Genomic DNA, 18,848 nt, shown 5'->3' on the forward strand with positions numbered 1-18,848 from the left:
TATATATATATATATATATATATATATGCACGTGTGTGTTTGTACACTCCCATACACAAAGTGGCTTCTCGCTTTGTTTGGACTTTCTAATACGAAGAAAAAACAAAACTTGGGCATAAAGACTGGAAAGATACTAACTCTTATATCCTTGAGTTTGGATATAGACTACACTGTAACTGTTATAACATTATAAATGCTAAATCAGTAACAAACACGTAACGAACGTATGCCTCTTCTCAACGACTTCTACGACTACCTTCGCAAATGCGATTGCACACACCACACTGTACCTCGCACTGCTAGTACGCATGCGCTTTGTAAAGTTTAGGACTGTTCACCTGAGGTGGGCGTAAGATTATTACATCGACCCCAGTATTCAACTGGTACTTATTTTATCGACCCTGAAAAAAATGAAAGGCGAAGTCGGCTTTGGTGGCATTTGAACTCAGAATGTCGAAACGGACGAACTGTTACTTAGGCGTACTAAACGATTCTGGCCGTTCGTCGCCTTCCGGAAAAGTAATATATTGGTATCAGGAACATTCGATTTTGATATATTTATGAATGCATGATTCTAATGTATTAAATGAATTGAAACTCTTTCTGAAATATAGAACTCTTTGTAAAAGAGAAAATGTTACGAAAAAAAAAAAAAAAAGAACAGGTTTGAAATAGATCAATCAGGAATTCGTGACTTTCTTATGCTGCATTCATCAAATTTCGTTATAACTTTTAATTATGATATTAATTATAGCCATCACAGTTATTGTGAGCAGGAAGAGGCGTTATAATGGGTGAATTCAGTGCATCTGCATTATGAAAGGAAATGCAATAATGTATAAAGATGTATGCAGATTATTAAGGAAATTAATTCATCCATCCATTCATCCAAACATACTTGCTTATGATTGTTCATTAAACCAGATGATGACTTTCTCCTCCTTTTCTGTGGATATTTTAATGATTATTCGTCCTAATTCTTTATCTCTAACTTTGATTATAAACGAAACTTGCAATACCTCCTTGTTTCTTTTCTTCTGGTGGTGCTGAGTGTGTTTATCCACCGCATAATCATTTCTCTGCCAACAGTGAAGTTAAAGTCGGGCAGCAAGGTCTTCTACTTGTGAAGGATTTGTTTCATATTTCAAGAAAATTCCAGTTGGTCTTTGAACTGCTTCGTTTGTCTTCCAGCCAGATTTTAATCAGAGATTTACTGGAAATCGAGGATTTCAAGAATAATAAGAACTAAACTTTGTGTCATAGATTGTGGAAGCTAGAGAAGAGCCTTTGTCATCTTTCCTGCTACTCCTCACCGAGGTCCTGAGTTATTCAGGAGCTTTGACTGCAGTACGAAGAAAGCCCTAACAAATACCGGAAGTCGTAAAGCCTGCACCTGTTTTATATTTAACTCTCTGCTCTCTGTTACTTCACCAAAAAATCTAAACATAATTCCTCATACAGAATTAGCGTAATTATTTTCTATACTATTAATTATTGTCAAGTTATTACTGAACATGAGTATAGAGCAATAATTATACGTCATAGAAAATATTTCGGTTGCCATGATCATATGACTCCTCAAGGGGTTTCAATTCTCCACCTAGAATTAATATGCATTTCAATGATTCATTCTATAAATGTTTACGTAACATTTTGAATGTTTCCTGATTATTGGAGAAGTGATATATTGCCTCTTGTAAATTCGGAATATTCACATTAACATACTTCATCAACGCTGTTAGACATACATTTCCTTCAAAGAACAAAAATGGTTATTGACTGCATCTTATTGTTTCGAAGTAAAAATAGAATTCGTCCTTTATCCGATTACATCAATAATAAATTTACATAAACAAAATGACTGCGAAGTGCAATTATCATCACATGAAAATTGATATATTTTATAATGATTAGGTGAAAAATGTTGCGTTGCTTAACATGATTGATAAAGAGACTAAGGAGTCCCTTGACTGAGTTCCTTATATGTTCCAAATCTGCCCTCCATTGAAGAAAAAAATAAAAACGGTGATAACTATTTGTATAATAGTTTTTCAACGTCAATATATCTCATTCGTGATGATAATCCCAGACCTGATGTTTTCAAAAATCGTGTAAATATTCCATGTCTATGAAGAAAATAACACGTGATGTATAAAAAAATCACATTACCTCAAGCACGTTTACTAAGATCCAGGAAGCAATATTATTGTAACATCATGAAACACACATCAAAGTGCACCAAAATGCAGATTTATTTGCTTTTTTTTTTATTGATAAACCCTTCTCGTTTCAAAGAACATAATGCAGGCATTTAATTATGATCTTATTTGTAACTAGTTTCCCCAGCAAAGTTTGGATTTTTGTGTTTTTTATTCAATTTCTGATCAATATCTGAAGGCCCATAGGGTAATCACTATAGTCAATCGACTATTATTCAATGATTCGAAAAAGTCAGGAATTCAGATTATTTTTTTTTCTTCTAATGTTGCCTGCCTTGGGCTAAATATAATGCAACTTCCAAATGAAACGTGACGTTAGTCGTAGAGTTTGATGGAAGTCTCTAAAATCTGTATGAATGTTTATGAAAAACAAGTCATTTTTACTGAATGTAATTCGTCAAATGAAACAAAAATACAGCTGCTAAAATATATATGCATATCTCTTAATAAAATGGTACCATCGTTTTCTTGGTCCATAATGAATCGGTGCATTGGTTCAAGAATAGTAAACTGCTCTGTTAAAGAACTCGCTTCATGATTCTTTTTTCTTGGGGACTCATCTCCTGAGAGACTCGTAGGGTCAATGGAATGACACACTGTGTGTCTTAGGTATTTTAAACCTGGTGGACTTCGTCCCTGTCAGTCGATTTTTCCAGAAAGAAAAAGAAAGAGAGAATAATAATTGCCGTCCCTAATACGACACGGGTACTTTATCGGCCCTGAAAAGACGAAAGGTAAAACTGACCTCGGCGAAACTCAGAGTGCACACAGCCGGAACAAATACCGTATGTAATTTTATCCCATGCCCTAACGGCTGTGTTACTTCGCCAACCTTGTGATCAATATAATGAGATAGGAAGTAATCACTACTGAGATAACATTCCACACATTTTCACACACAACTCTCGCAAATCATCGTCCATTAGTTATCTGTCCTCATCACAACTATGGCAAGAGATAGGCAAAAACCTCAAGACGGTCTGTTTAGAAAAATTGTAATAGAGATTAAATATAATACGGAACTAAGATAACGTAGGTTGATTTGCAATGCTCTTCAGAAAGGCATAAACATCATAGCCTCACATTCAACGCTCAAATCTTATAGTTTTCTCTATGTGTAGTCAAATAAAATAAACATCATATTTAAACTGACACAGATAACTTTTAACAATACAATGCAGAAATTCCCTAACGATATAATGCGGAAATGCCCCAACGAAACAATAAATCAAGTAAATGAAGAAATTGGGATCGAGACTATTCAAGAAATATTGATTTCTAAAGCCAAATACTATAATTTATAGATTAAGGATAGCGAAGTTTTGTAATAGACAGGCATTTCTCATGAGAATTACTGGCATTATCCAGAAATTAAAATTAATTCGCAGACCCGATTCTTGAGATTATTCCTTGTTCTACAATTGTAATAAAATTGATCTCTTTTGTCGAGGCATAAATGTATACGGCAGGAAAACTTTTACCGGAGTGAAAATGAGATGCTGTTGTAAATTCAAGTACATTAATGGGGGCGGCAAAGCAAAAGGGGGTTTCAATTTGCTGTAATCTTACATCCCACTCATCAGTAGTCTCAACATTTTTCAAGAAACATTGATTTCTTTGAAATAAGAAAGAAAAATTTTAGTTGGGAAAGGAAAACTGTTTTGTGAAGAAACAGTTTCCGATGTCCCGTTTATAAATTGGTGTACTATAATCATTACTATCAAACAATTATTGTAAACATTTTTAACTATAGTCCATGATTTGAGGGAATCGACGAATTTACTAATTTTTAAGGTTATCTCTATAGTTATTCTATAAAATTCAGAGCCAACTCTATAAGTTGTAACGTTTCATAAACAAATACGTCCACGTAAACAATGCGATCGAAGACAGAAAAATAAGTAAAGGGTGTATATGCACATTTCGAGGATTATTGTTCTCACATCAGCACCTCATCCTACTTATCATCTATCAACAAATATATTGTTTAAATACCTACTAGTTTAATCGGATAGACCAATTTGCATGTTAAACATATTGCTGGCAAAGGCTTGCATATTTAATTGCTGGCAAAGGAACTGTATTTCGTTTTATTACCATAATAAGCTATCAAATATATTATAGGTTTAAGTCAATACTTAAAACACTGTTAACACACGGTAGAACACGGTATTGATTTAATAAACTATAATATATCTAATAGTGTATTATGGTTATAAAACGAAATACTGTTGCCTTGCCAGTAATTAAACGTTTACTAATATATTATTAAACTTGTAATTAACAAAGTTAAAACTAAAATAAATTAAAAAAATGAACAGCAAACTCAGAATGAAAGCAAACGATGGAAACAGGAAATATTAAGTATAATTTTAAGTCTTCGAAAAAGGAGTTTCGTGGTATTGGGTGGGAGGGTGGCAGTGGAAAGCAATTTAAAAAACCTAAGATTAATTATAAAGTAAATAGAAATTTTAATTTCATGAAAATTTTAATTGTTATTTTAAAAGTTATCTTTTATGATGTTTATTTTATTTGACTACACATAGAGAAAGTTTTAAGATTTGAGCATTGAATGTGAGGTTGTGATGTTTATGGCTTTCTGAAGAGCATTCTAAATCAACCATACGTAATCTTAGTTTAAAATATTCGCCGAAGAGATGACGAATATTAGGAAGTAATGTAGTTTTAATAGTAAAAAAGAGACGGTGACAAAGAACCAGGAAAAGAAATTGTGTTGGGATTTTGAATGTGGTTAATGCACAGATTAGATTTAAAAATTGCGAAGGTCGCTCTAGATTATTAATAAGATCAGTCTCGGTGAGATAATCAATTGCATTCGAAAATAATATTCTACAACTAAATAATCTTTCAAAGTAGCAGGAAAAATGAAAGAAAAGAAAATGGATTGACAAATGGTTGTTTTGGTGGATGAGAAGTTGTAGTTAAAAGACAAATGAACAAGGAAGAATGGTTAAGGAATGGTAAAAGTGGATATTCAGTCGTATTACTATGTCACCGAAATCTACTGTATTTGGCTGAGGAACTGAATACTCAGCTGTGTTTCTATACCATAGAAATTCTGTTGTAATTGTATATGCGATTTTTTAAACGTCACAATCGATCTTAATGATTTTAATGAAATAGAAGAGGCCTTGTCTAAATCTGTATTGAACTTTAATATCCAGTTTACAATCAACATACAACACAAAATAAACTGAGATATTAACACAGAAACGATAACAATAATACCAAATACTTTTCACTGAAGCTGGTAACAGGAATTTCAATACTAGTATTTTTATCGTATGCTTCACATAGAAATAAATTTTGTTTAACCGAGGCTCAACAAATTCTTACTGCATTTTCATTGTAGATTGCAAACTCAGCAGACGTGCATGGTTCTTGTATTAGAGGACATCTCAACAAAGGATTTATTGAAGTAGTTGTATGCTGTCAACTTAATGTGACAGTCCCCTGAAGAGAATACTACTACTGTTGGTTAGACTTAGAAAGCTGCACCGCTTCCTGTCGGCCTTGACACATTTCCTGTGTCCTTATGTTTACAAGCTGGGTAGAGGTGCTTGTCTCCCCCTTGTAAACATAAGGACACAGGAAATGTGTCAAGGCTGTCAGGAAGCGGTGCAGCTTCCTAGGTGTAACCAACAGTAGTATTATTCCCTTCATGGGACTGTCACATTAAGTTGACAGCATACAACTACTTCATCGTATCACTACTGCATAAATCTCTCTGAGAGATTTAGAAATGTATTATTTCTAAAAAAAGAGGATTTATTATTTGTGACTCTGTACCACAGAGCTCTCGTGAAAGCGGTGTATCTTAAGTTTAGGTAATTCGACTCAATCACTTCTGGTTCTCAGCCACTCAATACTTCTCCCACTTAGTTTAACCTATATCCACACCAGATTCTAGCTGCTCACTTTTCAACATTTCCAGTATTATTAAAGAAGAAATGCTGATGTTTCTTTTCTTCTCAATTAACGGACAAAATTTCGAAATGCATTCCGACAAAGTGATAGTATGTTGTCAACTTAATGTAACAGTCCCATGAAAGGGAAGAATGCTACTGTTATTTAGCCACCGTTTCCTGTTGGACTTGACACGTTTCTTGTGTCTTAGGGCTAAATAACAGTAGTATTATTCCCTTCCATGGGGCTGTCACATTAAGTTGACAATATACTATCAGTTTATCGTGCTGCTACTGAATAAATCTCCCTGAGAGATTTAGAAATGTATTATTCCGACGTTAATAATTTTGTTAAGTGCGCGTTTAATTTGTGTTGCTATGAAAAAAACCTAGTACGGTCATATAAATTGTTATTCACACATAACTACTCTATGTCAAACCAAGTGAACGTCTATCGAACGCTGAAAATATAGAAGAAAAAAGTAGATTGCATGTTGAAAACGAGTGAAAGTTTGCTTATTTCTTTGATGAAACAAATAACAAACATGTTTGGATATCTAGTAGAATTCTTTTGAAGAAAATGTCTGCAAGTTTATTGATCGAAGCGGAAGTGGAAGATCTGAAAGTTTCTAGCTTTTGAAAAATAATTCAATAACCAATGATATAAAATATTTTTTCAATGGTATATAGAGTTATATAAAAATGTAATATAAACTAGAAACGTTGTAACGTATTTAAATATAAACTTTAGTATGAATAGATATAAATAGACATTCAAATTATATTCTACATACGCACATAGGCATACATGCTGCTGCATGTTTATGAAATTATATACGTAATTATCTTCTACTTTATATATACATGCAGATACGCACACCCCCATCTCCCCACATTCGAGTGTTACCTTTGGAATTTACTCTTTTAAGCTCGTAAACAGGTACAGGCTATCGGATATGACTATAAATCGGTGGCGGATATTTTACTGATCATATTTCCGAAAACCCGTAATATCCGTAGAACATAATTATTAACAAGGAGAGTCGATTGAGCAAATTGTTTTATTACATACATTTACAATTGTTTCATCAACGTCCGAACTCAAGTGTATTGCTTTATTATATATATATATATAACTATAGACACAAGGCGCATCATTATATCGGTACAATTGAATACTAGCTCATCAGAATCCTGTATATAATACATTTGCAACAGAAAACTTATATTATCACGAATTTATACCTGTACCAGTAAGTGTGTTTACATGTCACAAGTACAAGAAATAAATAAAAAATAAAAAGTACAGAATAAACCACACTTTAAATCCTCCAGTCAATACATATGATGAGGAAAAAAGGAAAGGATAAACACAAAACAATAAAATAAGTCAGCAGATAATATTTTTTGTTTCCACAAAATGTATAATTCATATGGCTTGGTAATTGTTTAATGCTTTTTTAAAATTATTCTTTTACACGACAGACTTCTACAGACATAGTTTTTGTTGGTCTGCAAGATGTGAAGGCAGCCACTACTCAGTCCGGCGGTCACTGTCGCACACGCACATAGACGACGAGATATATACTGATGTGGAAGACAGATAAAAGTGATGAAGTAATTAATGTGCTAATTAGCGCGCCTCACAAACCAAGGAGAAGAAAAAAGTACTAAAAGGAATTTCTAAGCAGATTGACTTGAATTATAATTCACGTGAATTATAATTCGTGAATTACAATTCGTGAATTATAATTCACGAATTATAATTTACTACATATATAATCCATGAAAATAACAGTGAAAAATTCTGAGAAATGAAAATATAAACTGAAAAAGAACAAATTATAATTCTCCATTCCTGCATTCCTGAAAACTGGTAGTAAGATTATTAAAATCAGAATAATCCCTCATAAATCAATTAACTGTATCACATAAATACATACATGCATACATACACACACACACATACATATATACATACATGCAAACACACATACATACATACATATATACATACATACATGCATACATACATACATACATACATACATACATTCATACATACATGCATACATACATACATACATACATACATACATACATACATGTTAACGTAAAGCTGAAGATCAATGAAAAAGAGAACCTTACGCTGAACTACTGAGAAACCTGCAGTTACTCTATCCAGGCTGCAAGTTCAGGTTTATACCTGTAATTATTGGGGCCCTGATATATGTAACACACTGCCTAAATACCAATCTTGAGAAATTAGGCATCTCAAAACCAGAAAGGAGAAAGTTAATTCGAAGACTAAAGATCCAATCCATCGCTGGAACTGTAAAAATCTGTAAAACTTTCCAGAAGTTTATCATTTAAATATATATGAGCATCTCTAGATATGCAAGTATATTCATGAGAAGACATACATAAAGCAAAACATACAAATCTGCACATATACATACATACATACATACATGCATGCATACATACATACATACATACATACATACATACATACATACATACATACATACATTCAAACAAAAATACCCTGTTTTTGATGTTGAAATTCCAGTGAAGGAGCCTTGGATCTAGGTTAGAAACCGGTTCTTTCTCGATTGGCAGGAAATCTTGAAATAAACTGAATAATGACACGCACAACCTCCACCGCATATATAGTTAAAATTATAATCAAATTCGGGCATAAATGTTGTAGGATGCTGTGTAAAGCACGTTCACAGTTGTTGGCTACCTGATGTCAACATCAGTAGTGATGCATATGCTACTGGATTTCCTTCAGGAATTCCCGAGGAGGCGCAATCTGCCCCTTTGATGCAAGACAATTGATTGTACCGCATCTCATCTGTGAGGTACAGATTGCAGGATGCATCGAAAAAATTGTAGTAGTTTTGTATAAAGAATCTCGTGAATTCCATTTTCTGTTACTCATCCATATCTATCTATCTATCTATCTATCTATCTATCTATCTATCTATCTATCTATCTATCTATGTTGTGTGCGCATGCGTGCGCGCTTTGATTGATATCCGAATGTGAATGCTGTTGTAGTACTCGATAGCTTGCCATAGAGCTAATTAATATGTGTAGCATCAGATATAAACACACTTAAAATATTATTATCACGGTTTTGGTTCCAGATAATTTAACGTCTCTTCGTTGACTTCATCTTGGAATACTCTTTTGACAACTTAAGATAGCCACTAGGTAATGTATGATGATGTTTGTGTGTGATAACTTTAAACGGAGTTTGATCTGTCACTCACCGCTTGTCCCAAACAACATCTTTGTCTCTGGTTTATGACTGAGTACAGGAGTATTAGAGTACTAGAATGTATACTTGCTTTATTTTTCAAGTTTGGCTTAATATAAGAAATTCAAGCTAACGAATTTTTTTATATGCCCATATTTTAGGCGATGAAATATAAAGCTGGATAACTAAATGTCTTAATCATAGACATGCATCGATAACAGAATAATAATGACTAACTTTTGACCGTTACTCATCAGTCGACAGAATTTGCCAGCGTTCACTCTCGGTCCTTTTTTAAATTGCTGTCGTAAAACTTGTCTTAATTAGCCCCCATTTCAGTGAGGAAGTGAGAAATATTTAATGTTTGCCAAAGGGACTAAACTGTGCATATCTGATGGCGTATGGGCGGTGGATTATCCCTTTATCTTGTTCATTATCTTTTTAATTTTTTCAATCCTGTTAACATAGAAAGGAATATTTAATTAGGGGACAGCCGCTATGATACAACTCCAGCGTGTTCACTCGAAATGAACTCCTGCACTTGCATTAATAATTAACTCTGCTTCCATTAATGATTCCTACCAGTTATCTGATCGAACCAACAGCTACACACACACACACACACACACACACACACACACACACACACACACACACACACACACACACATTCCTGTGTAGATTAAGTATTTATCTGAATGATTCATAAATCTTGACTCAACTAAGCAGGCTGCTACCGACATGTTACTTTCCCATTTATTTTTCTTTCCTTTACTAAAACCTTTCTTACTTTTCTGAACTCTGTTGCCGCATATCACCTTTCCAAAGCTTCTTCTCTCCTCATCAATATTGAATTTCATTCCTCCAAACCGGATAATAAACATTAATGCCATTACTTCTTACACGGACTAGCAATTCTTTGAACATTCTACCGGCGCCATATTACATTAGTTCTAATCGACCACCAACTGCTTCGCCTCTCAAATCGTGGACAGATCGCAAGAACTATTGGCACTGGATCTCATTCTCGGCAGAATTGTTGGGATAGTAGTTCTCACCCGGGGTCCATGCAGCCCTTGGGAGTTCATGTGACCCTTGAGGCTTCATGTGGCCCTTGGGAGTTCATATAAGATTTTGTTAAAATTTATCTGTAATAATTTGGTTATACTTCTACAATACACAAAATATTTTAACAATTGTTTTTATACAATTACTAATAATATTTAATTATAAGACCATAATGGGATTTAAAAACATATATACAGCCAGTGGTGATGGATGTCCAATAGAGTAAAAATAAGAATCAAAGGAGTCCACAGGCAAAAATGGTTGAGAACCACTGTGTTAGGGCATCAGACAAAATTATCTTGTGGTATTTATTCCAATCCTCTGCACTCTGATTTTAAAATTTGCCCTCAAGTCGGCCAGCTGGTAAAATCGTCAATATTCTGGACAAAATGCTTAGCGGCATTTCTTCCGGCTTTACGTTCTGAATTCAAATGCCGCCGAAGCCACCTTTGCCACTTCGAGGTCGATAAAATACAGCATCAGTCAAGTACTAAGGTTGGTTCATCAGTTTCTCCTTTCCCTTAAATAACTGCCGGCCTTGTGCCAAAATTAGAAACAGTATTAAAATATTAAATAAATTATTTGGTTTTAATATAGAAAGATGGACTTCCTGATATTAAATTGCTGTTAACAACCGTTTATCGACAACACAAATGGCACAGAATTTGGAAGAGTGTTTCGTTTTGCTTATATTTTTGATTTTATCTTTTGTAATTAACCCTTCGATACAAACCCGCCTGCGGCCACTCTGGTTCTTTGATACAAACTTCATGTTTTAAAGTGGTTCAAATTATAACCTTTCATCAAAATTTAATCTTAAATACTGTTTCGAACGCCAGCTGAATAAGAAGGTTATTTTACTAAATTCTCCTTCATTATTTTCGAAATGCATTGAAACAATGGTAGTGTATTTGAATAGAAATATGGCAACAAAAGGGTTAAAGAACTTCAAAGTAAATCCTTTTGCATAGTTGCTAAGCATTTTAAATATTAATCTTAATGTCTTCAGATTGTCATATCATTAAGCATGACTCGGAAATAAACGTGCTGCGAAGCGTCTTTTATAACGAAATATTCTCCTTGATAAAACTTCCCTTTCACTCTCTCCTTGATGTGTCAGAAAGGTCCGCAAGCAAACAATAAGAAAAAAATAGAGCAAACAACTACAATCCTAATAATAACTGTTCCGAAACTGCTGCTTCCATTGAACTCCACCTCTCGACTAGTAAAAAGAACAGTAAATCAAACAAACAAACAAACAAATCTGAAGGACACTCGATGTGTTGTTGCAATGGGTGTCTGGATAGCTGTAGGCTGATTGAACCGTTGTAAGTCAATACTTCGATAATAGAAACAAAAAACAAAAAACAACAACTTATCTCTGAAAAATCTTGTTTTTTTTTCCATTTATATGGCAACAAAGAAGTAAAAAGAAAAGTCACAGCCATCGAAATAGCAACAATGTTGTGTAATTAGCAACACCAGGATCGAATGTTCCAACATAAAACTATATAATAAATGTTCTTTCTGTTTATAGGTATTAGTATTAGTGAAGGCGCGTGGCTTAGTGGTTAGGGGGGGCATTCGGCTCGCGATCGTAAGGTCGCGAGTTCAATTCCCGGCGACGCGTTGTACTCTTTGAGCAAGACACTTTATTTTAACGCTGGAATAAATGAGTAGTACCTGTATTTCAAAGGCCAGCCTTGTTACACTCTATATCACGCTGAATCTCCGTCTGAACTACGTTAAGGGTAGCTTATCTGTGGAGTGCTCAGCCACTTGCACGTTAATTTCAAGAGCAAGCTGTTCCGTTGATCGTATCAGCTGAGACCATCGTCGTCGTAACCGACGGAATGCTCCCTATTAGTATTAATAAATCTATTCAGATGAGAAATAATTTTAATTGATTTTCTGTCAGTCATCTACAATATGGCTATAGAAACTATTCATCTTTTACTTATTTCAGTCATTGGACTGCGGACATGTTGGAGCAGTGTAATCAATAATTAGATGGGTACAGCTATTAAGCAAGCGTGGCCTAATGGGTAGTATACTGCACTCATGATCTTGCGATCATGGTTTCCACCCCCAGACCAAGCGGTTCGTTGTTTTCTTGAGCAAGATATTTTATTTCATGCTGCTCCACTAAGATGTAAATGGGTTTCAGCAATGCCGGGAAGTTAGCCTCACGACGGACTGGCGTCACATCCAGGGAACTATTGTCATTTTAATCCCTTATACGCCATAGAAACCCAAGAAACCGACCTCATAAGTCCTGCGACTTGAGACACCAATATCTAGGGGACTTACTACAATTAAGTAAACAGAAATAAACTTGGACAAGATTTTTTTATTATCAATTTTAAAATTGATGACTTTAGTGACTAACATATTTAGTTGTGGCCTCTGTATATTTTCTATTCAAGGAAGCAACATTCGAAGTAAATAATTTAAAATCAATTTTTGTGTCTTGGGAGGGTCATTGCGCCAACACACACACTGGTTCAATTCCACTTCTTTATTGTGAGTCAATTGGTTAAATATATAATCGACTAACTAATCGATCATTTATTTAATGTGCTGGTTAGATAGTCAATCGACTGATTGTCAAAGTTCTTTCGTCGCTGTTCACGACCTTTTCAGTGATACAAGTGACTAATAAACAACCGATTGATTGTTTAACAAGCATATTAAAAAAAACAAAACAATCATTTAGTTAGTTGGATAGGTATTTAACCAATTGATTAACAATAAAGAAGTGGAATTGATCCAGTGCGTGTGTTATCATTATTGGCATAATGATCCTCGCAAGGCAACAAAGCTTTTTTCAGCACACGAATTCACATCAAGAATCTTGCAAACCGAATGCAAAAACAAGGTTTAAAGAGATATATCACAACTATATCTAAACAGGGGTACCAAAGGGAGTGTTTTGCTTTACACACACATCATTATTAATCCCAACAAGTTGAGGAATAGAAGAAAGGAAGTTGAAAATGCATGCACAGAGAATATCTTAGAATTAATTAGAATCATATTTTAAAATAATAATAATTAATTAGAATTATAGGAATTAATTCGAATTATATTTTAAAATATAGGAATACACTTCACCGGTTTCACATTAGATTTTCATAAGTGTATAGTGTAAAGTGTTGTATTGTGAAACGTATCTATTCTAGCCGTTGTTATAAAAACATTTTGTTTTTCAAGTAGGAATGTGGCTCAGAACGCTCTCCGTACAAACTGCTTGGTTAACGTTCATGCTTTACACTCACGTGGCAGTCGCGCGAGAAGAATTTCTGCATTGAATGCCATATGACAGAAATGAGAGATATGAATAAGTGATATAATAATTGTTTACATAAAAAGTGTTATCGACAATTATTGTTTATCATCCTCGGCGGTATTTGACCTGAAAACATTCAAACGTACACGATTAAGTACCACAATACATTTATCCGTCACTCTACCAATTCTGTCAGTCTACCCGTTCTCCATCCCATTAATTTTATTCTGGATGTTTTTTTTTGTTTCAGAATCTACCCTTTCCTTCATCAGTACACCTTTGTAATGTTTAAAGTTTGTAATTTAATTTTCAAAAAAAATTTGAAAAGTATTGCTTTTTTTTTCATTACTTTATTTTTTCGAGTAGAAGTAAAAACATTTTATTTATCGAGTGGCGAGACTTGTGAGAGCTGAATAGAATGAAGAACGAAGAGAAAGTTTTTGAGAGGAAATGACAATTTTTCCTTTCATCTTCGCTACTTTGATGTTGATTTATATATATGCTGAAACATAGCAACATAGATAGTTGTATATAGCTGCAGCATTAGTATGTCAAATGTACATACATGAGTGCGTATGGTGATCTGTCAAAGCTAGAGACATATCTATTAGCTGGTGAGGACGGATACTTTCGTGAAATTATTTGACTTTCGTAAAATTATCTGTTAATTTGTGAATTATTTTGGAAGTGTTTTCAGACGTCTTCTACGAAATTATGGTTTAATGTTTGTGTGCGCAATATCCAGCGCTGGATTAGCCATTAAGCAAAATAAGCACGCGCTGAAGGATCTAAGGGAAGGAGGGGGGCACCACAGAAATGGTAAATGGTTCACGGCATAAAAGAAATCACTTTCATGTTTCTAAGATAATATTCGAAGTGGTTTATACGATCGGAAATAGAATTTTTTGAAGTGTTCATGGTGACAATGAAGATCTAATCAAAGATTATGCAATCAAAGTAAGAGAAAACTTATCAGATATGAATAAAGTCGAATCATACATAAATAAACATTATTTTCCACCTTACTGTTAGTTTCGTATCATTTTGAAAAATAATTTATTTTATGATTTATTATTGTTTATATTTTGAATTGTATAATCTTTTATGGGAGCACCAAAAGTATTTTAAGTTCTTAGTGTCTGGTAACACATAAGACGATGATATCTGGTTGTTGTAATAATTGTTATCGCAATTCAAACTTTTTATGGAATTTGTTAAAGAGTTTGCAATGTTCACGAAGACATTTAGAATTATTTTGGTGGTGCACTTATCTTGAGATTTTATCTGAGACTGTGTATTGAAACTTAACTAATTGGGGCATGGGCGATATCAACCATTAAAAGACATACAAAAACTATTCTCTTTACTTAAAAATTTGTGATTTGGTGTTAAAATTTTCGTCGTACCGATTGCCACTTCGTCACTGACGCGATTCCATGTAGTCTTTGTGCGCTATCCAATGGCCAATATGTATCTTTCTTGCTGCAATTTTTATTTATATAACACAACTGTGAGATTTAATTGGTTCTTTAGATAATTGATTAAATATTAGCTTGTCTATAACAGTAGTTGTCTACTTTGTCTTGTTAGTGAGCACCTACGGAATTACTGTTTTAAGGGAGGCAGTATCTTCAATTTTTTTAATATATCTAAGATTCGTTTATTGGTTTCGCACCACGGCAGAAAATGAATTAACCCTTTGCCCGTCAAAAGCATTTTCGTTTGTGTGTCCTAAGTGTTCATGCTTGTTTTCAGACTTTTGGTTAGCTCTTGTTTCACTCGTTTCGAGTAAGATAAAGCTTTCCTTTCATAATTTTTAAGTTGCTCAGGTGATTGGAAAACAAGAGTGTGTATCACATATGATGCAAGGACACCTGAGAAATATACACAGGACAGACACCGTGTTAAAATCTATCAATGATTTTATACAATGCATAAGGCGAGCTGGCAGAATCGTTAGCACGCCGGGGGAAAAATGATTAGTGGCATTTATTCCATCCTTACGTTCTGAGTTCAAATTCCGCCGAGGTTGACTTTGTCTTTTATCCTTTCGGGGTCGATAAAATAAATACCAGTTGAAAACTGACGACGATGTAATCGACTATGCCCCTTCACCGAAATTGCTGGCCTTGTGCCAAATTTTGAAATCAATATTACTGGCGTATGTTAAAGAAAAAATATCCGCTTGACTTTGTTCTTAACGAGTACACTGTTGCTATATTATCGGTAATAATGTTAGTGAAATTATTATCATAGCTGTTAAGGTGGTGTTGACTGATATATATGTATGTATTATACATACCGCATAATATACGTATTTGCATATCAATAGAGTAATTAAGGAAATGCATATTGATTAATGTGAGTGTGTTATCTGAGCTAGTGTTTCACTCCTGATGTTCCGCTCTCTAATTATTGGCCTTCCACTCTCTCTCTCTCTCTCTCTCTCTCTCTCTCTCTCTCTCTCTCTATATATATATATATATATATATATATATATATATATATATATATATATATATATATATATATATATATATATATATATACACACGCGTGTGTGCACGATATGTAAATCTAGGTTTGATATTAACCTACTTTGAAAACGAGGCATAAATTATTGATTTGACAATTTTGTTGTGAAATGGTCTCCGTGGTTTGAGGCTGATGTCATATTGTTAAAACTCAATCGACACAATAGTGACGCATTTAATTAATCTGTCTTTCTATCGATTGGTTTATTTTGATTAAAGATTTTCTCATTAATTGATAAGCACATCATAATGTAAATCGGGGGAGAGATTAAGAAAAATTCATAATAGAAAATGAAAATAATTTCGCGAAACACTATTGATTTTTATTTTACACGGAATAAAATAACGATAATGTCTCACATTTATAGGTGACAATAACGAGTGTTCGTCGTTCATGCCTCCCACAAAGGTATTTCAGTAAAATATGATATAGAAATAGTTCCAGCCACACATTTAGCTCTACCAAAAAACGCTTCAGTATTTATCACGATCATCATCGTCATTTAACGTCCGTTTTCCATGCTGGTATGGATTCGCAGGTTTGACAGGAGCTGGTCAGCCGCAGAGCTACCCAGACTCCAGTTGTCTATTCTGACATGGCTTCTACGTCTAAATGCCCTTCATAACATTAACCACTTTACAAAGTGTACTGGGTGCCTTTTGCATGGCGCCTGCACGAGGGCTTTTTACGTAGCGCCAGCAAAGGCCGTAAAGGACCTGCCTGTATCGATGGATGGCCACATGTGATATATAAAATATAATTATATTCATGAACGATACGTTATAACGCTTGTGATGCGAACCTGAATGCTCGTCACTGTTTGGAAACGAATTTCGACGTAGATTACTGCATCTACTTGTTTATAAGACTCATTCGTGTTCAATTCCCACTCGGGTATAAGTCGTACTCATGCATAAGTCGTACTCGTGTATAAGTCGTACGCATGTATAAGTGGCACTCGTGTTTAAGTAACATTCGTGTATAAGTCGCACTCTGGTATAAGTCGTATTCATGTATAAGTCGCACTTCGGTTTAAATAGCACTCGTGTTCAAGTCGAACTCTTGTATAAGTCGCACTCTTGTAAAAGTCGCACTCGTGTTTAAATAGGACTCGTGTTTAAGTCGCACTCATCTCTATGTAGCACCCCTATTTGGTATTTAATAATAGCATAATTGTTTTCCCTTTACAGTTGTAGCTTTGTCCCGTAGATGTGGCATTCCAGCTTTTCAGTGAAGACGAAGTATAAAATAATGCAACTTATACACGAGCATAAACGGTGACTTGTATTGTACACAACAATGCTTATGAGAAAACACTAAACAGTCCCAATACGCTCGAAGGCTGTCAAGGAGATTTGAAACCACGGTAGATACGTAACTGATCACGTGCGCTCGTTAACTTTCACTTTTAACTAAAAACATGTACAACTAAATTAAATGTTTCCATACACGTAATACTGTGGAGGCGCAATGGCCCAGTGGTTAGGGCAGCGGACTCGCGGTCATAGGATCGCGGTTTCGATTCCCAGACCGGGCGTTGTGAGTGTTTATTGAGCGAAAACACTTAAAGTTCCACGAGGCTCCGGCAGGGGATGGTGGCGAACCCTGCTGTACTCTTTCACCACAACTCTCACTCTTTCTTCCTGTTTCTGTTGTACCTGTATTTCAAAGGGTCAGCCTTGTCACACTATGTCGCGCTGAATATCCCCCGAGAACTACGTTAAGGGTACACGTGTCTGTAGAGTGCTCAGCCACTTGTATGTTAATTTCACGAGCAGGCTGTTCCGTTGATCAGATCAACTGGAACCCTCGTCGTCGTCAGCGACGGAGTGCCAAAAAAAAAACACGTGATACATTACGTGCTTAATATTCGACTTTGCCTTTCATCCTTTAGGGGTCGATAAATTAAGTACCAGTTGCGTACTGGGGTCGATCTAATCGACTGCCCCCCCTCCCAAAATTTCAGGCCTTGTGCCTAGAGTAGAAAATAATATTTTCGTTTTGAATTTTGACACGAGGCCAGCAATTTTAGAAGGAGGAGGTTAATCTATCATATCGACCCCAGGACTCGACTGATACTTTTTCTTATCGTCCCCGATGGGATAAAAGACAAAGTCGGCATCGACGGGATTTGAACTCAAAACGTAGCTAATTGGAAGAACTACCGCTAAGCATTTTGCTCAATGCGCTAAAGAATCTGATAGCGTCATCACTTTTATGAAATTTATTACACTGTCGCAAGAATTTGAATGGACAACGGTCCCTTGATATCGAATTTTTCTCAGAAAAACACTGAACTAAGCACAGCAAGCCAGCAAAACACCTTTGAATTAAACTCGCCAGGTTGTCAAAGCATATATATATATATATATGTGTGTGTGTATATATATCTGTATATATAAGTATATATATATTGATATTGATATTCGTATGAATACTCGAGTGTATTGAAGTGTATTTGCATATTTGCATATGTTTCCGTGTGCATTCAGTATTTTTTTTTACATGGTGACGTGCAATTGTATAATATTAATGTCAGAAAA

Source organism: Octopus bimaculoides, chromosome 3, assembly GCF_001194135.2.
Source record: "Octopus bimaculoides isolate UCB-OBI-ISO-001 chromosome 3, ASM119413v2, whole genome shotgun sequence".
NCBI classification, from domain to species: Eukaryota; Metazoa; Mollusca; class Cephalopoda; order Octopoda; family Octopodidae; genus Octopus; species Octopus bimaculoides.